Here is a 24284-nt window from a genome sequence, read left to right on the forward strand (position 1 = left end):
AGGCAATGCCAGGGTAACCAGAAACCACACTTAGCCAAGTAGCTAGCCCTACTACATCGGGAGAGGGCTCTCTCCATAAAGATCTCAGTCAGGATGACTGGATCAGGTAAAGGATTTTAGGCTAGGTATAGTAGCTTGAGAGTTTTGATTGGATTTTGTAGAGGTTTTGTTGGATCAAGAGGAGTTAGGCAGTTTAGGTCTGGGAAATTAGGTCAGAAATGCAGGGTGTTCTATGGGGCAAGGTAGGCATAGGCTTTAGCACTTTAGGGCTTGATGAGGTGAGATGTTTAAGACTGGTGAGAAGCTAAGAAGGGCATGTGACAATCATGGATCCTTCTTAAACAGTAGAAAACATATAAATGTGAATATTTACCCAAAGCAGAGCAGTGTTGTGATGGATTCTGCCTATCAACTTGAAAAAATTCACTAAGAAGCAATGGAATGATTAATGAAACATACAAAACATTCTAACATATGATCACAAAATAAGAAACTATACTAAAACTCCATACCACATGGATCCCATAAAAATCGCTACAATTCTTATTAGTCTCCTACCAAACTTCTTACAAAGATGTACAATCAAGGTTTGAGCATCCAACTGAGTCCAACCCTTTATAATGAGGAAGAAGAAGAAGATATGGGCATTTTTTCAACCTCCTCCCATCCTCAGGGGTTGAATCCCCAAGATGAGAATCTAATCTAACCAACACTGGACAAGAAAACAAGAATATAGGCATCTCAACAACTTGCCTCTAAAAGTGAAAAACTGATTTATTTGAGCTCAAACTAACTCCTAAGCAATGAATCTACATTCTATTACTATTTATCCATCATATTTACAAGTCATGACATCATTTACATAGGTAAATTATCCACCATGAGAGAAAATCCATGATTACAGTAAAAAACTAGAAAAATAGCAACCCTGAGCAAAAACTGTGAAAAGTGCAGCACCACTGGGCAAAAGCGCAACACCACTTTCAGGTCCCTTTTGGAGACCTTCTTGACATCCAAATTGAGCCCATGATAGCTCATTGGAAAGGTATTCAAGTATAATTTCTATAACACCTAAATGTTCTGCATTTGGAGCTCATTTGACCCCTCAAAACTTTATTCTCCCAAGGTTACTTCTGTGTGTCCAAAAAGTGGCAGAAAGGTCATTTTTAGGGTGTTTTTTGACCTTTTGGTGGACCAATTCTGCCCCAAAACTTTTGAAACTTGCTAGGGTGCATGTCCTCATCACTCTGAATCCAAAAATGCAAGCCATTTCTTCAATGGGTGCCCCTAGGAAAAGCGCAGTGCCAGGCAGTTTTTCTGTGTAATGAAATTCAAAATTGCAAATGACAAAATTTGTTTAAAACTTGCCCAAAATTGGTGTGAAGCACCACCATCATGTGATTTGATGAGCCAAGGAGGCTTTAGCCAACATTCTAAGTCTATCCTCCTCTTTCTTGCCTTTCAAGGCCCGCCTTAGCCTAGCTTTCATTCTCTTGACCCTCATATTGCAAATCTTGTTTCGGGTCCTATAATGATAAGCCATGTGTCTGATCATTTGATTATCTCTGTTGGCTTTCCGTAGCAGCTTCTCAAGGTGTAGGTTGACTCTTTCAAGCCAAGTCTCCCTATCATTTTCAATCTCCTGCTCAATAGGGGTCAAAGTGACTTGTGCCTCTTTGCCACTTTGTCGTTTCATCTTGAGCATTTCTAGCTCCATGAGGACTTGTTTGTCACTCAATTGCTTGTTTTCTTGCTCCAAATATGTTATGACATACTTGGCCCTCTCTAAATTGTCCACTAGAGCCTATACTTGAGCCTCCCTTTTGTGGTTTTCTCTACTGCCTAGCTCTATCTGTCGAGGTGTCACTGCCTGTGTTCTCTTCCTCATAGTCTCTGTCCTCTATGTCCATGTTTTGCAAGGCTAGAGGTTGTATGAAGGGAATGAGTGAAAGTGTTTTAGGAGTGAGGGGATGGGAAATGGCTTTATGGGTAAAAATTAATGAGGGAGTAGGAAATGAGAGGGTCGGCTTGTTTGCTTGAGAATTTTCTCTTGGGGAAGAGGGACAAAGGGAATGGGAATGATATGGAATAGGGGTAAAGGGAAAAAGGGACAAGGTGATGGGGGAATAGGGATAGGTGAATTTAGAGCTGTAGGAATAGGTGATAAGATGAACAATGAGGATTTAGGGTTTTAGGCATCATTAGGGAGATTTTAGGGTTTCGTATTAAGCATGGAAAATGATGCTAAAAATTGGATTTGCAAACCAAAACAAAGTGAGGGATGTACACTTACTTGTAATGATGGAAGGAGAGAGAAATTTAGAGTTTCCTTGAGAATTTGAGGGGTTTTAAGCTCTCCTGCCAAAAGCGCAGCACCACTTAAAGTTCACTTTTGACTGCCTTCTCGATATCGAAACTGAGCCCATGATAGCTCATTGGAAAGGTATTCAATTCTACTTTCTAGAAAATCTTGAATTTTTAAATTTGGAGTTCACTTTCCCTGTCAAAAGCTCAATCTACCAAGACTAGTCAAAATGTGCAGAATGAGGCTGCCAAAATGCAGAGTGATGTTGCAGTCAACTTTTGAAGGTCTTCCTCAACTCCAAATTGAGATCATGATAGCTCATTGGAAATATCTCTGTGGCTAGTTATCATTTGAATTATCACACAAGTCATTTGGTCACTCCCACTAGGAAAAGTCTTGATTTTCCCAAAGTCACTCTAGAAGTGCAGCAACTCTCTTGAGGCAAATGATGTTTTGGACATTTCTCCCAAACCATGAGACCTGTGTAAAACCTAAAGGAGATTTTTCTTCTTTATTCTATGATGGACAAAAATCTTTCTCACTTTTGTCAAATTCATCTTTTCTTGCTCAGAAACATCATTTTAATAAAACCTATACTCATGTGTGGAACAAGGGATTTGTAGAAATGAAGGGGAATGAAGGGGATAAGGGGTTTCTAATTTCTTGAGAAAATTTTTTGGAAGTAGGGAGGGATGTTAGGAAGCAGGGGAAAGTGAAATTTCAAAGATTGAGTGAGGGGAAGGGGTCTGAAAGGGCAAAACACAGGCCTAACTTAGAAAAGTGTCAAATTGTAGCAATAGGCTAGGGTTTGTGGGAAAATGATGAATTTGAGGGATATCAATGATGGGAAGTGTTTAATAAGGTATATTAAGGATAGAGGAATGTGTATGAGCATCAGGATACAAGTTTTGTTGATGATTTGACCATCTAAGAAAAATTACCTTCAAAACCCTAGGAGAGGGAAATGAGCCTTACCTAAGTATAACTGAAGCATGAACAAGGTGTAAAATGACCCATTGGAACCTGAAATGATGATGAAAACTCTTTGAATGATGGTACACTCAGCCGAATGGTGACATGAAACAATACTTGGAAGACTTTGGAAGGAGTGAAAACAAATCTTAGACCTAATACCCAGTGACCAAATATTTACTTGAAGACTCACTAAAATGAAAAAATTTGACTTTGATACCCTAAGACCACTCTAAGAGCATATTTGATCACTGGTGGCAGTATGCAACTATTGACTCTAACACTTTCAAAGGGAGAAAACTTAAAAGTGTGATGATGGGTGAGTGAATAATACTCCCCTTTATTTATATGACGATAACCAAGTCTTATTTCACTAACTTTACAAGCAAAGCATTAAAAAATTATTACTTGAGCATTCAACTAGATCAAAGGTCACAATCTAACCTTGAATAGATTTAAAACATAACAAAATGCCAAAAATAATCCACGTGTCGGAAAAAAAATGGTCATCGCCATGATGTCATCTTCCAAAATAGGAAATAAGGCATCAAGTAATTGAGGAAAGCATCCATGTGATCCGTTAATGAAAAAAGTATTATAGACTTTATGTGAAGTTTTCTTATGTTACTTAGTGCAATGGATCGAAAATATTGCAAATAACATAAACACATAAGCAAATTGAAACATAATCATACATACCAACACAACAACAATTTGATAATGGAGTTCACCAGACTTCATGGTTGCCTCTCCTAGTCCTTAGCGTCCAATGTGACCGCTTTATTAGTCTTCAAAATGCTTTTACAGACATGAGCTCAAAAACAGAGACTCAAATGTGAAAAAGGATCTTACCATTGTGTTCAACTCGAAATTTCGAGTCAAACAAGTATAAACTTGCCCATATTTGGCCTCTGTGACCTCCAGACCCTCGGAGAAATCCAAAACCGCCTCTGCCCTCTGCAAAACCACTTCTGTCTGCACAATACCACCTTGGTCTGTGCACTGGTGGTTTGACTGGTTCGACACCTGCATAAACCTTAAACAAAGTTTTGGTGGCTTGGTTTACCAAGCTCCGCCCTTGGCATTGTGGTTAGCCCGAAGGTGTGAAGGCGTTGGTATATAATGTTGGAGGTCGGTGGGTTGAAACCCCCGCCTGACACTCCGGCATTTTGATATGGATTAATATTCATACATAGCAACATATATTCACATGAAACTTTGGTGGCATATATCTTTGCACTCCATTGGCTTATACATGGGATATATGGTTATATATACCATATGTGGTTGTCTTTTGTGGTGGATGTGGGATAATTCCAAAACAAACTAAGGGGTCTGGCAGCCGTGGGGTTGACCCCGACCGTCGGCCCTTTTTTCCGGTGCCTCCAATCCCGCAACCATAAATACAAAGTCATCCGCAATCTTAACAAGAACCATCGTAGCCCATCTGGTGTGGCCCCTTCAGTGAAAACTCAGTCTTCCGGGAGGTCAGGGGTTTGATCCTCCCTGATCCCCAAAATTTTGGAAAATAGGTGATATTGGGCAAAATCCAGGCTGCCACATGTCAGCACTGGATTGGCCCATATCAACGAATCAAAATCTACAACATCACCTCCTTTGCTGAAATCATCCAGGACCCGTGGCTCATTCCCGGGTTGACACGTGTCCTTGCTGACGTAAGCATTGACTTGGTTGACTATTGACCATTGACCTTTGATTTTTTTGACTTTTGCCCTAATTTTCCCAAAAAATTTGACTAGCCCTAACTTCATCCGGACTCAAATTTACATGTTTTTTACACCGTTGGAATCGTATCGACGAGCACTTCAACTTGATTCTACTTTCAAAGTTTCAACTAAATTTGAAGACTTTGATCTGGAGGAAAAACTGGATCCATTTTGGATCACCATGAGTACTCCTCAGTCCAATAAAGTCTCAAAGTGCATGTCTACATCTCCAAAAAGTGCCTCCTCCACTATGAGGTCATCCAAGAGAAGCCCTACTTCAATCTTTTCATGAATGTGGGAGTGACATGGCACCTTTAAGGGAAAGTGTTTGAATCATAAAGGGATGTGCTAGCTCTCCCAATTCATCTTAGTGATAACCATTCCCATCTTGGCTTTGGAACAAGTTATCGTCCATAAGACAGGGTCAACTCTAGCCTACGATCATTCTGGGTCCATCTAAGAACATCATCAAATAGTCTAATGGAAAAGAATTTAAGCGCAGTGGTTTACAATCGAGAAGCTCATCACGAGGTGTAGCATAATTTGGAAGCTTCTCAAGGCCCAATTCTCATCTATAGAGGACTAATATTGGGGCCACAAAGTCAGGTCTTCTCTTAGAATGGGGAAAAATATGCATTAGAAGGTGTTGAATAAGAACCAAATCGTCCCTCAAGGGATCTCCACTGCATATGTGATACCACTTGAACAAAAACTCTCAAGATTAAGTGAGATCATCTTCATTAGGGACATGAAACCATTAAATCATCATAATGAACCATATCTAATGTTAGGGGCACAAGAATACTTCACAAAAAAATCACCTTCAAATATCTAACCAGATCAGGATCTGTAAAAAAATTACCCCTTATGTTAGGTATGATTAAGTCAACAACCCTATTAGGTGCTTCCATCCCCCAACAAAAGCTTCATGTCCTTGATTATCCCATCAATCCATAGGTGTGTGTGATATGGTGGTCATGGAGTGGGAGAAACTTCACGAAAAGTGTCGCGGCCATGAGACCAACTAATGGGAGTCCAACATCCAGAGTGTAATGATTCAAGGAGGGAAAAATTATGGTGGCATGCATTACCCTTTTCCTTGGCCTTATTTCTCCAACCTCCGATGCACCTTTTTACTTTAATTATTTGTCATTATTTGGTGTATAGATTAGGAGCCCAAGATTGCTTTATGCTTTTCCAATACTTCTCTAAGATGTAGTGATTTCTCGCTCATTGGAGTTGGGACATTCAAGAGTTCCTTTTTTAGATGAAACATTAAATGCTTGCGGAACTGGGTGATGGCTAATGAGGGGGTAGAGCTCATGCTAGGGATTTTACCACATGCTAAATAGTGTCCTAACCATCTATTGTATTTTACGTTTTTTCATTGTGGTTTTATATGTTTTTAAATTTCTTTTAGTTGCATCAATCTCCAAGGCCAAGTTTACAGGCCCTAACTCGAGGATGTGGATATAAAGTGATAATCCCAATGATCAGCGACAACCAACCCAAAAAATGGATATGGAAAGTGGCAAGTACAGATTAGCATAGACACACTACATCAACTTGTTCCTCCCTAGTAGATCCCTTCCTGGACCCTAAGACCTTAGAGTAGGTATCGTTGGAATAGAGTCAAAGAATAACCTCCCAACTGAAGTATGGGAACAAAGATACAACCAAGATCTATCAATCATATATTTTACCCTGTGATCCATATCAATACTACCTTAACATTAAATGAAAGTACATTATTGTTAGAATGGATAGAGCACCTACCAAGAGATGGCCCATCTTCTTCAAGAATAATTCCAAATGGGAGAGAGATCTACTTAGAGAGATGGGTGGAGAAACCCAACTAATGTTATGTGCATACCATCATGGGTTTGTTGGTTGGCTTGCTATAAAAAGAGAAAAAAATCCCCCTATAGGTTACCCAATTTTTGGTGGGTAACTTCTAGCTCCAACTCGAGGACATGTACTCATTGTAGAGCACATAATCAATGTACTCAAACGAGGTGTGCATGAGAATCACAACAATCCTTGGTTTTTGTAGACCTATTACCTGTACACTCACAAGAACTTGTTGATATCAACTGAGCAGAGTGTTGGTCATCACCCTTGCAATATAGGATTAAAAAAGTGTTGAAATAAAACATTAGCTAAAAGAAAAAAATATGATCCAACCATTAGGAAAGGAAGTTAGTATAAACCATATGAAAAGAAAGATACACACACAAATTCAAGACACTCAATCATACATTCACTATACTAACAAGAATTACGGCAACTAAGTATAATCATACAACCAATGAAGCCAAAATGTTATTAGATCAATATCAAACCTTTTACCCCTATGCTTAATCATGAGATAGAACAAAGAAATACCACAATCATATGAGGGGAATTTTGAGGTCTAAAATGGGCCTCCTAAGAAAAATGTAAAACCAAAATAAACTTTATAAGAACGAATAAGATTCAAGATGATGATGTCAACCATAGGGGATGATTCACCATTTTTGGAGTAAAAGATTAAAAAAAATAATAAAATAATAAAACTATTTTTTCAACTAGTATTTTCAACTTATCTCCCTAAGTTTTTACTCAAATTTCGAGTGGGAATATTGGTTGGATGCAAAATTTAATTCCTCATCGAAGGAGCAACCATGTTGCATACTTTCGATGGACCCTGCTACATGAAAAAACGTGATTGCAAGCACGTTTTTCATGTACTTCTCATTTTTTATGTAGTAGGGTCCATCGAAAGTATGCGACATGAGTACTCCTTGGATGAAGAATCAAATTTTGCATCCAATGAGTGTTTTCGCTCGAAATTTGAGTAAACTCAGAGGAAAATAAGTTGAAAATACGAGTTGAACAAATAGTTTTTTCTTTTTTCCCTCTAAAATTTGATGATGTAATCTAATCTTATTTTATTATTTCCAATATTATTTTATAATTTCCTTAGAAGGCCCATTTTAGACCTCAAAATTCCCCTAATAGTAGGAACCACTATCTCATAATACTCAAAAACCGTATCAAAGCAATAAGGTTGAGCGGTGGGAAAAATGCAATAAATCAACCATGGCTCACTTTGGCTATCATGAAAAGGGATCTGCAGGTCTTTACACTCGGAAGTAAAACAATTTCAGGATGACAAGGGAAAATAATAATCTTTCTCACATTGTTGCACTTTCTTTATCAACTTGGCAATAGAGTAATCAATTGTCGATTTTAAACATTTTTTCCCAATAGTTATTTTAAACGTACAATTCTCATTGATGTCACTATGGACATGTTAAAAGTGGCATGAAGAAAAAAAAAATGAAGGACAAGATCTCGACAATAGGCTTCTTGTCATAAAATTCAAACTCAAAAGGGCTAAACAAAGTTAGCTCACCCATGGAATCTAAGAATGATTGAGGAATGATATCAAAAGGAAGCCAAAATAGCTTAAACATATCGGTAATCATATCTTCCTGATCATCATATGATGTGCAAAGTTGGGTAGGATCAACATTAGTATCAATGTCGATATCATAAATTGGATCCTCATTGAATTGATAACATCTCACATCCCATTTCCCTTTTTCCATATGCAAATAATCATCAATATTATTTTCTATGGGGTTTTCCTTTTCCTTGATTCCAAAAGATGTGTCTTTGAAATCAACAACTATAGAAATGATAGGGATTACTTCATCTTTATGTGATAAGGTATCATCACCAATAGGATCTTCTCCGTCACTTTTGGGATCTTTGTTTGTGTCATGATTGTACTCATATACAAAAGCTTCATTAGGATCATGATTTTCCTCATGGTCTTGTTCAACATGTTCCTTTTGATGATTAAGAAGGATATCCTCTCTTTGCTTACTATAATCTTCCTCGTCATCTTCCTCTTCTACATCTTCAAAACGGTCAAAGAGGCTTTCCTCTTGAAGGGAATTGACCAAGTTTTGAAGGGTGTCTTCGTAACTTTGAAATATAACCCCCCCAATACTCAAGAAAAATTTCAATAAATATATAAGATATTTTTTTTTTCAGTTCACAAGCATATTTAGCCCATTCACTCTACTCTTTCCCGCAAGGATTAATGAAAAGCATCATGAGAGCCTCCTCATGCACCAGATTGATATCTGAAGCATATTTAAGGAATTTTACCACTTGACCAATCATTGAAGAAGGTTCACCATCAAATTTTAGAGAATCCATATACAATTTGTGCCATAACGGTTAGGATATCCAGGAATATCCTTAACATCCAGAGCAGGGTACATTTCATGCAAATCCCAAGGAGCCATTATCTTGAATTTTGCATAACAATCAATTGTGGAGTTTCCAAGGTGAACTTAAATGCCTTGAAAGATGCTTGCTTCACCCTACAAGCATGGAATCTTTGAAGATCAATGAAGAACTAGGACTTTGTTCTTTCAATGGAGTCACTAGATGAGAAATTCTAACTTAAGATTTGGGATGTTCTCATCAACAAATCTTGAAGCATAGACTTCGAATCACAAGGAGATGGGCTCAACTCCTCCCCGAACACAATGCCAAAAATGTTATTGCAAAATGTAGTTGAACTAATACAAAGCCTCACTAGGTAGACCCAGACTTCGTGGCAACAAGAGATTGGCCACCATTGTCACCTCAGTAGACTTTCTCCAACTATTTAGTGGTGTTTGAATTAGAAGGGAGGTTTCCCTGTACATATCACCTAAGGGATATTCAATAAGAAGTGTTCGAGGTGATGGATGAGGTTTAATAATTTTGATAGGGTATTTGCGGAGTTAGGAAGGTTAAGATATTTTTACCATAGTACAAAACACTCTATCCTTTGTCCAACTAAGAAAATTAGAGGGCTCTTATAAGTTAGGGTTTGATAGGTTTTCAATGATAAGGCATGCAATGTCATATAATAGCATAAAGAAAAAACCTTATAATGATAAATTGATAAAGGATCAAGACTATCATTTAGAGGTATGACCTTTTGGATTCAAATTCCAAGGTTGCTTCCTATTCTAACTATTCATTTTCCTTTATTTACATATTTACAATTTGTTCACCCAATCCCTGAGGATAGGAGTCTAACAAGAGCTAAGACGCTTCCTTGAGAGTAGATGTAACCTTGAGATAGTAGAACATCACTATGCTATTATTGCACCTACTTAATGAACATCGCCCTCTTCTTGAGGACGATTGATGATAATGATGGCATGGGACGACTTTGGAGGGGAATGTACATTGTTAACCATGATGACATGATGTCCTAACATGATGACGTCCTCCATTTGATGTTCTTGATGATGACGTGGGTGTCCATGAAGATGGCATTGGGCTTGAGAAGTTTTTTACTTGATGATGTGGCATCATTTGATGAGGATATGTGACCTTTGGGATAAGATGAACCCCTTAAAGCCATTCATTGCACATTTCATGAAGAGACGCCTTTTGGATGAAGATGTCACCCTTGGAGGGAATTTAACTCACACATGTGGGTTAATTGAGGCATATTTTCCTATTATTTAATTTGGTTTAACTATCTTTGGCGATCGACTTGCGACCTATCCACCTTGCATCATAGATTATTTTTATTTTAGGGCTTTTTAGACTAAAATTAGGGAAAGTGACCTAGTAGCTCCTATATAAATAAGAGGTCGATCTACCTTTGGATCATCAATCTGAACTAGTTACTTGTCTTTTCTTTCTTGGGCATTATGGAGCACTAGTGAAGTGAACTTCTCTTGGATGATATTTTGTGGATGGTTCTCTATCTTGGATGATGATTATTGGCGATCATTGATGATATGTGCTATGAAAATGTGAGTTATATTCTTCCAATTTTTTTTTTTTATGGATTAGGGTTCATTAAAATTTTCACAAAGGTTTTATTGATGTTTTATGGCTCTAAAATCTCCAAGATTTTCCATCCAGTTCTCTTGAGGTGACTAAGGTTTAGCTCCCTTCCTTTGAATTTTCCTGGACACTAGGGTTAAAAGATTGAGGGACACTAGTTTGTCTCCCTTAATTTATTTGAATCGATATCCATCCATTTTCTTAAATAGGCTTTTACTCCTAGAATCCATTAGTCCTAGATTGAGAAAGATGCTAGTCTATTCTCTTGTTTCAATCCTTTAAAACGTAAATATTTTTTTTTGTTCTAGAGTAAATTAGGGTTTATTTACAACAAAATCATACATTTTCAGCATTATTTTTCTTAGATGTCATTGTCCCAGGGTTAGGATCTATTTGCAATTGATTGGAAAAGCAAGAGTATCATTTTACATCCATAATTTAAGGTTGGCATCTAGGGTTTATTATGTTGTTATTCTTGTTTGTACCACAGAAAATTTGTCATAATATATTCTTTTGTTTACTCTTTACTTAGTCCTAATTTTGCACTTTTTTATCATGCAATTTGAGGCTTTTTTTATTGTTGTATAAACTATTTGATTGCTGCAATTTCTGGTTTAAAACCCTAGTTTATGACATCCAGGTACAATTTCTTGACTGTATGTGTTTGGGAACTTATTTGAGCTTCTGTAGGTTGACCTAAGTCTCAATTGAACATAGGAAACCTTGAACTCGCTTTCTTGGAATTATACCTTAATCCACCAAAAGCCCTAATTGTTCTATCCTTATTCCTAGGTGAAACCTTGTTGCAGAACCCTTCAGTGGCATTTAACGTAAGTTTAGTTGGGTTACTTGATCCTTGAGATCTACTAGGGAAGCCTTCTTTGTATTGGATTGTGTACATAAATAAAATGAGGGGAGTTGTTGCTAAGGTGACAACAGTATCACTCCCATTGTTGTGTTCAATCTAGATTGATTAGGAGAGGCTTTGCATTAAGGTGTCAGATTTTGTGTAAGAGGCACTAGAACAGATTTAGTCAAATTTGATCATAACCCGACTTTTTGTGTTAGTTACACAAGCAGGTAATGGGAGTAGGGTCATTCATTCAATTTTTGTGCTTGCAATAAGTGGTTTTTTGAGTTTTCTGCAGCAGATTTCTTGTGCAAAATTAACGAGAAAGCAGTAGCAAATATGACAGTCCAATTATCTTTTACTGCTCATACTTTTTCAGTGTGATGTGTTTTAATTTTTGAGTTCAGATCAGGTTGACAGTTTTGATAATAGGTTAAAGCATTCATTTCTAGTTGTTTTCTATTCTGAGTGCAGTAAACTTTTACCATGAGCTGAATTTTTAACACTGTTTACAAAGGATATTAGGGTGTAAGTTTGCAAATGAGTTTTCAAATGCATTTGGGAGGGGTTTTATCAATTATAGTTGAGCTTGATTCTAAAACAAAAACAACAATTCACCTCTACTTGAGATAGAAAATATGTACTTTTTGTCTGAGTCTAGCTTTTTAGACAGAATTAGGGTTCCTGCAACAAAGAGCAAATGCTTCAAACAACGAGGCCGCTTAAGAACAAATATGACAGAGAATCAACTCAATTTATTCCCTTGAAACAGAAAGAAATTTGACTCTGCATGCTTATACGCAAAAGTTGCATGTTCAAATCCCAACATATTGGTCTAATTGGGCTTGTAGTCAACCCAATGTCTAATTTGCTCTCTTTTTCCCTAAATTCTTTCTAAAGTTCCTACAATCAAGATTGTATTCTTGCAAATTACTTCAAAAGTGCCTTGAGAATGTATATATTTGGCCTGTAGCAAGTCATAAAATATATTACAAATTGCAATTGATCAGGCCAAATCACAATAGAGGCAAAGGAATTTTGACAGTAGATACCCAACACTTATTTGCTCCAAATATTACACCAATGGTATAAATTAAAAGGAACTATACTTGAGCACCATAGAGGTAAACCAACAGACAAAGATTGACAGATTTAATCAAGAAAATATGACCAGCAAACAGATCCACAGAACAAGAATATAAGAATACCCAGGTTCATGGTGAACATGCACCTCAGATGCAGAAGAACTTAGAAATAGAACCGATCCACGTGGAGAAACACCATGAAGCGGTGGTCAGAAAAGAAGACGGGATGGTGGGTACAAAGAGAGTTCATGTTTCAGAAATCTCAGATTCTGACAAAGAATATCCACCAGAGGTGACCAAGAATGATTTGGCAATGGTGCCTGCTGACCATCCTGCATGGGGATGGCAGAAGGTTCAGAGAATGAAAGAGAAGATAAGTGATTTTTATATCACTTAATCTTCTTCTTTGTTTTTTTTTTGTTTTTAGTTTTTCCCCTGCTCCTGAGCCATAAGGCTGAACATTCTGAATGCTTTTAGAATCTGCAAAATGCAATTTTTTTCCTTTTTCAAAAGTTGAAATGAAATTGTAGTTTTTTTCCTTTGGAAAAAAAATTGCCTTCTGCCTCAGTGCATATGTATATTAGGCCTACTTACAAAATCTGCTTTCGAAATAAATATGGTATTTACTATCCAAGTTGGTTGAATATAATGCTCAAATTGTCAGATGAAGCCCTAGGTAAAATCTGATCGCCCTTGATTTGACATGACCATAACAATGATGGACAATAATCCATTGCAAGCATTTCTTATAGCTCTAACGCCATCCCCCAGGTGCTTAACATAATTTACACTAGTGAAAAGCTACTTATGAAGGCCCAATTATGTTAAAATTTGATTAAATCTAAGACTGCATTAAACATCCCATAACTATAACGATGCCATGTCTCCTTTGTATCTGTTTTTGAAGATTTATTTTTCTGAAGCAATGCCAATCAATTCTTAATTACGGTACTTTAATCTTTTTCCAGAAGTCATGAAGAATCACCACAAGGTCAAATATAATAATAACCGTATAGCTTGCCTAAAGGTGTGACCAACTCTTAAAAAAATCTGTGAATCACCAATAATCTCCACAGGTACATAGTCCATCCCTGAAATGATGAAATCGGTTGCAGTCCCTAACTACAATTTCCCTCTGAACAATCTTGGAGATGAATTTGGTGGCAGTGTGACAGTCACCACAGACACGAAGGTTTTTTACAACTCGTACAAGTGTCCCTTGGGGTGTGCTAATAAGCCCGAAAGCAATGGCCAGCTTTTCACTGTGATGGCAAAGAATATATTCCTTCAGCTCTTCCTCTATGTTATGCAGCACAAAGTTTGTGTCTGGTACATACCCTATTTCCTTCATCTGACTAGTCAAGTTATCTATCATTGCATAAATCTCCTCAGATTGAGGGTGTGATCTATCCCCCGCGACAAAAGTATATACACTCTTCTTGATTTCAATCCAACTGTAGCCAGTTTCTTTCTTTATTCCTCTGTCCCTCATCATTTTTCTAACCTTTACTGCATCTGCCCACCTGCCAGATGCCGCATAGATGTTTGCTAACATCACATAATTACCAGAGTTTTGGGGGTCTAGCTCAAACAGGTGTTCAGCTGCTAATTTGCCTAGCTCAACATTGCCATGGATTCTGCAGGCACCAAGCAAGGCACCCCAAATTGAAGCATTGGGCTCAAAAGGCACTTTCTCTTTGATTAATTTATGTGCATCATCTAGGCTCCCAGCTCGTCCAAGAAGGTCAACCAAACAGGCATAGTGCTCTGCTCTTGGAGTAATATGGTGATCTTGAATCATGGAATTAAAATATTGCCATGCTTCATCCACTAAGCCTGCATGGCTGCAGGCAGACAGAACAGCCAAAAAGGTAACATCGTTAGGCTTTATGCCCATCTGTTGCATTCGCTCAAAAAGTTGGAGAACATCCTTTCCATGACCATGCTTGCCATATCCTGTAATCATGGTAGTCCATGAAACCACATTTCTTTCATGCATTGTGTCAAAGAGATGCCGTGCATCTTCTATCCTCCCGGATTTTGCATACATATCAACAAGAGCGTTCCCCAAAACAATATACGACTCAGATTCAACTTTAAAAATGTGAGCATGGATTTGCCTGCCCTGCTCCAGGGCTGCAAGGCCAGCACATGCACTGAGAACACTAGAAAACATAACATGGTCTGGTTTTATACCAGCACGCCACGTTTCATAATAGATTGATAATGCCTCTTCATCATGACCGTGTTGTTGAGCATAACCAGTAATCATCGCCGTGCAAGCGATCACATCTTTTGGGGACATCAATTCAAATATAACACGTGCATTGTCCATGTTGCCACACTTGGCATACATATCAACAAGTGCCCCTCCCACAACAGAATATGATTGAAAACCCATCCTGATAACGCAAGCATGAACCTGGCTACCCTTTTCCAAGGCTGCTGAGCTGCTACACGCTCGTAGTATGCTGCCGAAAGTAAATTGATCAGGCTTCATTCCTGCCTGCTGCATTAGACAGAAGAGTCTCCAGGCTTTGTCAGCATCCCCTTGCACAACATAACCTGCAACCATTGCATTCCATGAAACCACGTCTCGTTGAAACATTTTGTCAAACACTCGGCGTGCATCCTCTATACTTCCGCATTTCGAGTGCATATCAACAAGAGCACTTTCCACAAATAAATACGACCGAAATCTTGTCTTAAGGATGCTACTGTGTATCTGTTTTCCCTGTTCCAGAGCCCATGATCGTGCACAAGCCCGCAGAACACTTGCAAAAGTATACTGATTAGCCTTAATTCCAACCCTTAGCATATTGGAAAACAACAATAGGGCTTCTTCAGCATACCCATGTTGAGCATATCCTGCAATCATGGCAGTCCATGTGACCACGTTTCTTTCAAACATTTCGTCAAACACTTGGCGTGCATAAACAAGACTACCACATTTAGCATACAAGATAATAAGTTTGGTTTTCAAATTTGTATCTGGTTTAAACCCATCTTTGATCATATATTCATGAACTAGCCTGCCCTCTGCTACTGCTTTCATGTCAATACACGTCTGCAATAGAGAATTATAAACAGCGAGGTCTAGCTTAATTCCCTGTTGATCCATAACATGTAAAAAACCCATTGCCTCGTTCAATTTTCCTTGCTCACAGAATGTTTTAATATCTCTACTCGCTTCACAGAATCCATTTTTGCCGAGTGATCTTTCATTGGCATTTTGAGTTGGCATTGACGATGGCGTGACTTCATTGCCCAGAGTAAAAGCAACAGTCGTAAATAACAAGTTACTCTGATAATGGAGACAATGCAGGATATTACAGCTATAGCAAAGTCTGTAATTTTTGTAATATCTCCATCCTTGTGCCAGTAATGGTATGAAATTCCTTGCCATGCCATTGGCTAATAGTTTAGCTTCACTTCATGTACATACAGAGATTTGCGTCCTTCAAATGTTGTGAGGTGATCACTGATGGCACATTTTTCCCTTGCAAAAGCTGAACATGATACGCTTTGCAGTATTATGGACTGTCAGAAGCCCACTCTGGAAGCCTGTACTCATGCAGCCCAAAATGAACGCCTGGCCTTGAGGATGGTTCAGCAAGTTTTCTTCTCTGAGCAGCTCCGGCTAGGAAATGCAATTGTTGGATCATATATTGTGGCAGCTATAGTGGTGGATCCAGGGCGTCCGCGATTGAGCATGTTGTCGGATTATGAAACCCTGGGCCCTCTTGTTCCAGGTGGGGTTGGCTGGAATGGACCCCTCAGAGAGAATAGAACGCTCATATGGACCACAAAAAGTCTGAAGTGAATGACCTGGAAAGAGAGTGTTATGCCTTAAGACAAACAATACAAAGGATTAATTAACCGAAGGAAGCACTAAGTAGCTAGACTTGTAATCTCAAGTCAAACTTTGGCTACAAATTAAGGTCTCAAGTTCGTGACTCTCAGGAAAGGACAACTTTTTTATTCAGAGTTTGGATGGAAGAAGCACAGATGCGATAAGGAGCTCTCGGCGTAGCTCCTCGGCTACAAAATCTCCACCTCAATCAACCAAAGTTACTTGTATCCAATATCCGAGATCCCAGATAATCATTGTCAAATATTGATCATTCATCCAACTTCTAATTCATTATCAAACAACAACTTGACCCGGCTCTGCTAGGGCTTCTGATTCATACATATTCTTGATTGTATATGATGTTGCCATTTCCCAAGTTCGAAGTTATCGCCAAGAAACCCTAGATACTTGCATGGTAGGACTTCGGTACGAAGATGATAACGTTGTGCTTGTAACTGTAAATACCATGGATAAGTCCGAGACTTTTTTCTGGACTTGATATAAGATAGTTTTCCTAGTTGGCATTACAACTATAAAATGAATTGTGTATATGGTCCCTGAACCTTTTGTTTCTCCCCGCGAAGATGGGTTCAGAGATTTGAAAAAACCTGCAACACCTTAAATGTTTATGAAAGCCAAATGTTTAAGACTCCTTCCAAGAGACTAGTTTTTGGATTCTGATTAGTAAAGCATTTTTCCACATAATGCACAAATAGCTGGGAATTAAGTGCCTCTTTCCACTAATGTGTTTTATGTTTTACTCCATTACATGTAGATTTGTAAATAACTTATTCATTCGGACTCTGTACTATATTTTAAATTTATCTTTAAAGAATATACATGTTTTATTTTTAAAGAATATATATGAGCTTAATTGTTAATTGTTAAGAACATCCATTTTTTCTTTCGAGGTTAAAAATTAAGGGGTAGAGTATGTATGTTTTATTAGACTTAGTAGTCAAATATCGCGGAGGTGGGTCTCTTTCCCAGAAACAAAAGTCTCATACACCAATTTGGTGTGTCTCCTTATTCCAAAAACAAAGATCTCATACACCAATTTGGTGTCTCACTTAACTGTGACCTTTAAAATTAGATAATAATAATAATAATTAAAAGTGTACAATTTAAATGAGTTTAATGACTAAAAACATATGTATAAATTTAAATCCAAAGTGAATGGAATATAAAGTAGGTAAAATATGCATACATTTAATAATGTGGATTAGTTATTTCACAAATAAAACAAACATGACTTAAAAATAAAATGAAAATTTTAAATATTATTAATACATAATATAAAAAGGAAATTTTAGAGTGGATGGAATATAAAGTAGGTGGAATATGCATACATTTAATCATGTGGATTAGTTATTTCACAAATAAAACCGACCATGAAGAGGAAACTTTTAAATATTATTAATACATAATATAAAAAAGAAAATTTTAAAATATTATTAATGCACAATATAAAATTAATCTCTTTGGAGTTTCGTTGCATTATGATAGAGAACACTAAGGTTTCGCTACGCTCTACAATTGAAGTGATAGTCGACAATGGGGTTGTGTCTCACGTCCAGTATGTCGAAGGACAAATCTGGAGCCTTTGCACTATGCTGGATGGGTTAGGGCACCATGGATTCTCTCCCCAACCTCTTTCGCTTACCAGATCTGAACTTTCTAAGGTCCGTGACAAAGAGGTGAATATTTTTCTTTTTATTGATTTTTTTATTCGAGCTAGATCTGCACCTGTTGAGCCACGACATAGCTCACATGGATCTCTCTTTTGTGATGTTAGTGGGTGGATATATGCATCCATAACCACACCCGCCAGGAGCTCCCAACAAATCATTGGGGTTTTTCCTTTTGCCGTCGCAGATGCTCGATTGGCCCAAGCATTATCGGAAAAGTAGAAACCCTATACATTGATAAGTCAATGCATGCTAGATCTATCCTTACAATAGTTGGCTGGCATAGATCCGAAGATCTTTTCACCTCTGTCTCCTGTCTTAGCAGATCCATTACAAGAACATAAACAAGGGACCGAATGCAGCACAACGATATCTGTCTTTTCTACAGAGGATAGATCTATCCTTGAATGTGATTTATATATGCACGGGAAAAAGTCAAATTGTTGGATCTACATGTTTGATTCATATTCATACGAAGAAGGGATTGGAGCTCGATGCAGTCTTATGGATCTCGTGGAGTCGCGCTTCTCAGTACTGTATACGGGATGCAGAAACCCCAATACCTTGGTGACAGCCCCAGCCGCGGACACCTACACTGTAAGGTATACAAACCTTAGAGCTACCATATCGGATCTAGGATATACACTCATCCTAGGCATATCTAATTCTAAACAAGACGGATCGAGCCCTAATTTGAGGTCTCCTGAACGCTTCTCATTGGATCTACCCTCAAACTTAATAGATCACAGAGCAGCAAGGATCTTGCAGTCGACGAATGTACCCGCAATGCAATCCCTGCTACAGGAAACAGAAACATCATATAGCACCGATACGGATCCTAAAACATCTAATATCCGAGAGAAGAAAGAACAAAACTCCTTCCAAATTTTCTTAAAATCCCTTGTTGGTAACTCATCATTACTATGGGTACAGGATTCTGACAAGGTCTTTCAATTGAAGCAAAATATTATGCAAAATCTAGGCTATCCATCACACTTGCAAAACTTGATTTGTGGTGGCAGATCACTACAGGATGATCATAGTCTACATGAATACAACATTTTACCTGTGACCACCATCATCCTCAATTTGAGATTGAGAGGAGGAGCAGTGGGATCAAGTAAATCAAAGGGAGCAGGAGGTGTTGTTGGATCTAGCTTACCCAAAGGTACATAACCGAATCAGGAACACATAAATGTTGGTATCTCCTTCAAAAACATCCTCCAAGGGAAACCAACAACTACAGTGAAACCAGAACAAACACATAATATTCCCAGCCCCTACATAGTGGAGCAAGCAAATTATGTCCCAGAACTGATCATAGATATTCCAGAAACAAATGATCTCCGCACTACCTATGAAGCACAAGCCATCATCTACAGATTCAACAGCTTCTGGCCAAAACCAATGGATCTTTTCCACTGGATCTTCACCAATTGGACAACAAATTGTGAAATACACCTCTGCTCCAAAGGTTTCTTCATTGTAAAGTTTGCATCATCAAAGGAACGAGAAGTTATCCTTCAAGAAGGCCCATGGTTTTGGGGATCGACGAGACTTTTCATTACTCCATGGTTCCCAGATTTCGATGCTAATACCATGATTGTATCAAGAATGTCGGTTTGGGTTAGGCTACATAACCTTCCCCTTCATTTCTGGCATAATCAAGTGCTAGAAGGCATTGGGAATATCTTAGGACGATTCATAAAGACAAACATACAAAGGATGGAAGAATGAATCTATACTTTCACACAAATATGTGTGGAGGTGGACCTCAGTAAAGGCCTACCAGATTACATTCAACTGTCACACAACAAGCAAAGTTGGACTCAATTCCTAGATTTTGAGAACACAACATTCAGATGCCAAATATGTCGACAAACAGGACATCTACAAAATACATGTCCTAATGCCAAGAAAGAGCAGTGAAGGAAGAAGAAACCAGGGAAGCAACCCAAAGGATGGAAATTTCCCCCAAATGAGCCAGAGGAGGAAGAGGAAGAAGTAGAAAAAGATCCCATCCCAAATGTGGAAGAACAGAATATACAAGAAAAATAAGGGAAGGGGGAAATATCTCAAGAACCATCAGAATTACAGATCACTACGGCACAGCTTATGAGGATACCTGAAGCAAAGGACACTGGAGGAAACAAACATCATCATGCATCTGATAATTCAGATTCAGACAAGGAAACTTCAAGAATAGAAGGAAATCAGCTAGCTATTGTTTCATCCACACCATCTCAAGGAGAATGGCAAAAGGTTGAAAAGAAGAAATGGAGAAAAGTTTAACTTTTTCTCTCCATCTGTTAGTTGATTGTTATGTATGAACTTATGATCATCAGTCTTTGACTAGATGATGGATTGCTTGCAAGCATCTACAACATGTAATTTTGTTTTCATTAATAAAATTACGATTTTTTCCTTGGAAAAAAAATTAACTCCTTGTGGTAGGAGATTATGGATCATATGCAATGAGATTTTAAAGGATGGTATATTTGGGGTTGTGGGACTCGTTTCATTTTTTTACTTGTTATCGATTTTTAAATTATGGTTAACCCGCATAGATTTATCTTAAGTACGGATCTAACATGAGCCTAGAGAGATCAAATTTCTTCACGTGAAATTTTTTCTAGAGTGCAAAATAAAATGTGTTATTTTTCATTGTTTAAATTGTATTTTTGAATGCTAAATAGAGTATATATAGGACCAAATAAAAATTTAACCATAAAAAATCAACTCTTTTTTTCTATATACAGATATAGTTTATTTAAATCTCTTGTTGAAATATTTTTGAAAAGTATAAGATTTAAACATCTGATTCACACATTATTTTTACTTCTAATTACTTTACAACATATTCATTTTTTTTTAATTATAGTTGACATTATTTTTCTATTTAGAACATAATTTTTATTGTTTATTTTTATTTTAAAGGGGCACGGACAGATAGACAAACTTACACATCCCCTCATATGGGTTATAAAATGAGTCTCTCAGCTCAAAAATCATGGTGTTGTATGTAATTTCCTTTAGAAAGGAATGATAATTGTAGGGTGTTGGATTCAAAAGGAAAAATATAAAATATGGAGCCATCATCGTAAAAGAGTTATGAAGGACTAGAATGTCATCATGGTAAACTGTGGGAAGGGTAATGGAAAAAATGGAACCAACTGTAAGACCTTGAAGCAAAGTCCTCTTAGGTTCTAGGATACTAGCCTACTATACTTTTACCAGCTTTTTTTTTGTGTGCAACTTCAGTGGCTTTTCTTGTATGGCAAGTGTCTTAGTTTTAAGAGTGGGAATTTTAGCCAACAACTAGACCTTTGGCTTGTGTTTCATTTCTATAAAAAGAGTGTGTGGTTTACTAGTTTTTTGAATTATATATTGTTGATTTGTGTAGCTTGGGAGATACTCCCTCAACCCTAGGGTACTGGGTTTGGGAGAAGTTGACACACAAGGGTTTTGTGGGTAGTGTACCCAAGCTATGGCTTTTGCACCCAAAGTTGTGGGTGTGAAACCAAGTGGAGAAATATTTGTTTAATCATAAAATTCATGTGGGGCACCCTTGAAGGGAAAAGGGGCACCTAAGGATTTGGTGGTGTGGCGAAATCAAATGAAAGAGATCACTTTTCTTAAAATAGATGGGGTTTGTCTAGAAAGTTCAAGTCGGCCTTGGGCTTAAAGAGACATCCCTTGAGGCTAGTCATTTCCCTCATGGAGGACTATAACAAGAGGGAGATCCAAGTAGTATTATCTCATGTGATCTGCTCAAGAACAAGGGTGTGAGTACCTCAAGTGGATGCAAAGCTTAAAGAGGACAAAATTTGAGGAAGTGTGGTTTGCCACAGGTATGTTGATTGGCCGATTTTTGCCTAGATTGGAGTTGTGCAACGAGAAAAGTTCGTATACGCAGCAGAGTAAGTGTCAAAATCATTTGAAGACAAAGACATCCATTGTAGGACAAGTAATTGTAAATTGTATATTACATAAAGAATTGATGAGATATGAGATGATTACAATGAGGATGAGGGTATGCTTATATACCCTACGTAGATACCTCTTCCCAATGGTTATGTCCTTAGGGACATACCTCTTCATTACTAAATATTTAATTAATTAATCATTAATTTTGGTTCTTATTATTTATATTATTTTCTATTATTTTTCTATAAATTATGTTGATAAAAATGTCTTCCTCTTCAAAAAGCTTTGTCCTCAAAGCTTACGAAAGAAAGGGCTTGATCTCTTTTCCCATTTCAAATATCTTCTCATCTCTGAACTTTCATCTTCGTTGATACAAGACAATATGATGCTCTGAGTGATAAACAAAATTGTTGGACTGAGAATGGATCGGACCATCTTAGATTAACCTTTAGTATAATCTTCTGATCACTGGAATTTTGTAATGAATTATTATCATAGGACTGGATTCTGCAAACTTTAGTATTTGTTAGAATATAAATCTTTTGTTTTCGTTCTGAATTTTTCAAATATGTAGACTTCTTTAGTTGTCTGCTTTTGTGATTTGGATTTCAATAAGGAGTTCTTTTGGTTGGACTTTCCCTTATCTTGTGTGTGGCAGTTTCTTGATTTACTTCAGGTATTGTTGTAGTTGAATTGGCTACTGAATCATCACTTGGAATTTCCACTGTTTGAATTGCAACTTCTGAATATGTTTTAATTTCTATTGGTCTCTCATCTTCTTGAGTTGTGATATTGACTGGATCGGTATTTGTTCCTCTTTCTTCCACTTGGACTGAAGACTTCGACACTTCTTTCATGATAAGTTCTTCTAATTTGTTTTTCAATGATTTCTTATCATCCTTAAGTTTCTTAATTTGAGTGAGTAGACTTTGATTATGGTTTTTGAGACGTAAGAGTTCCTCATTTTCTGAGTCAACTTTATTTTGGTCTTCAAGCTTCTCATCTTTTAAACACTTGATTTGTTCTAATAACCTTTGGTTAAGGTTTTTTAAGCATAAATTTTCTTCTTCTTTTCTTGATAGATTTTTGTTGAGTTTCTTCTAAAAAAATTCCTTTCCTTGTTCCAATTGGTGTTTCTTAGCTTTACATTTTCTCACTTGTGTAAGTAGTTTCTGATTATGCTCCTTCAAACATGAATTTTCCTTGTTTTTGTTGGATATGATTTCTTCAAGCTTTTTCTGCTTCTTTGATATTGTTTATAGATTCTCTTGAAACATTAGTTTTGAAATATCCTTAAGATCTTTTGATGAAGGCATTATCAATTCTGATTTCGTTGTCATGTCTTCAAGTGTGACCATCTTCTTCTTGTAAGGGAACATCAAGAATTTTTTTTGTGTTTAAAATGAATGTACGTAATTCCTTGAACCAAGGTCGACCGAGAATTATGTCAACCTATTTTTCAAGCATAGTTACGACACATAATTGAGATAGGCACTCATAAAGATCAATCGTCACTTGTAAATCATTAATTTCTTATTCTTTTTTGCCAAAAATACCTTTTCGTTCGCCTATATTTGGATCTAGAACTAATAGTTGATTTGTCAAATTAATATTGATGTTATTATCCTCGATGATTGGATTAATAGTGATACTAATCTCTTTCCCTTGGATACACCATTTTAATGTAAATAATCTAAAATCCACAATTGGAATACCTTTAAAGGAGAATCTTCCTTCCCTTGGTAATTTTGAACTAGACTCCATTTTTTTGCTTTCTTCAAAGATTGACTATATTTGTATTAGTCAATAATTTTGTTTCTTCCTCATTTTACTCTTCTCTTGAGTTATTTTTAATTACCTCAAAAAAAAAATTATCCACCTCTTCTCTCTTTCTTTTTTTAATTAAAACTTGAACTTCCAATAACTTGAATTTTTAACTAATTCTCTTTAAACTTTTTAATTGTGTACTTTAATACTCTATCCTTTATAAAGAGTTCTAGTAATCTTCACCTTAGTGGCAACTT

The 24284-nt window shown here is 37.1% G+C and overlaps 1 pseudogene; it reads right to left on the minus strand.

Annotated features, from left to right (window-relative positions):
* Positions 1–13238: 13238 nt before the first annotated feature.
* Positions 13239–16628, minus strand: LOC149184183 (putative pentatricopeptide repeat-containing protein At3g13770, mitochondrial pseudogene; annotated as a pseudogene).
* Between the last annotated feature and the right edge of the window lie 7656 nt (positions 16629–24284).

The sequence above is a fragment of the Pinus tabuliformis genome, chromosome 3_2 (genome assembly GCF_031772625.1).
Source record: "Pinus tabuliformis cultivar Carrire ecotype Pingquan chromosome 3_2, CPIR1, whole genome shotgun sequence".
Lineage (NCBI taxonomy): Eukaryota > Viridiplantae > Streptophyta > Pinopsida > Pinales > Pinaceae > Pinus > Pinus tabuliformis.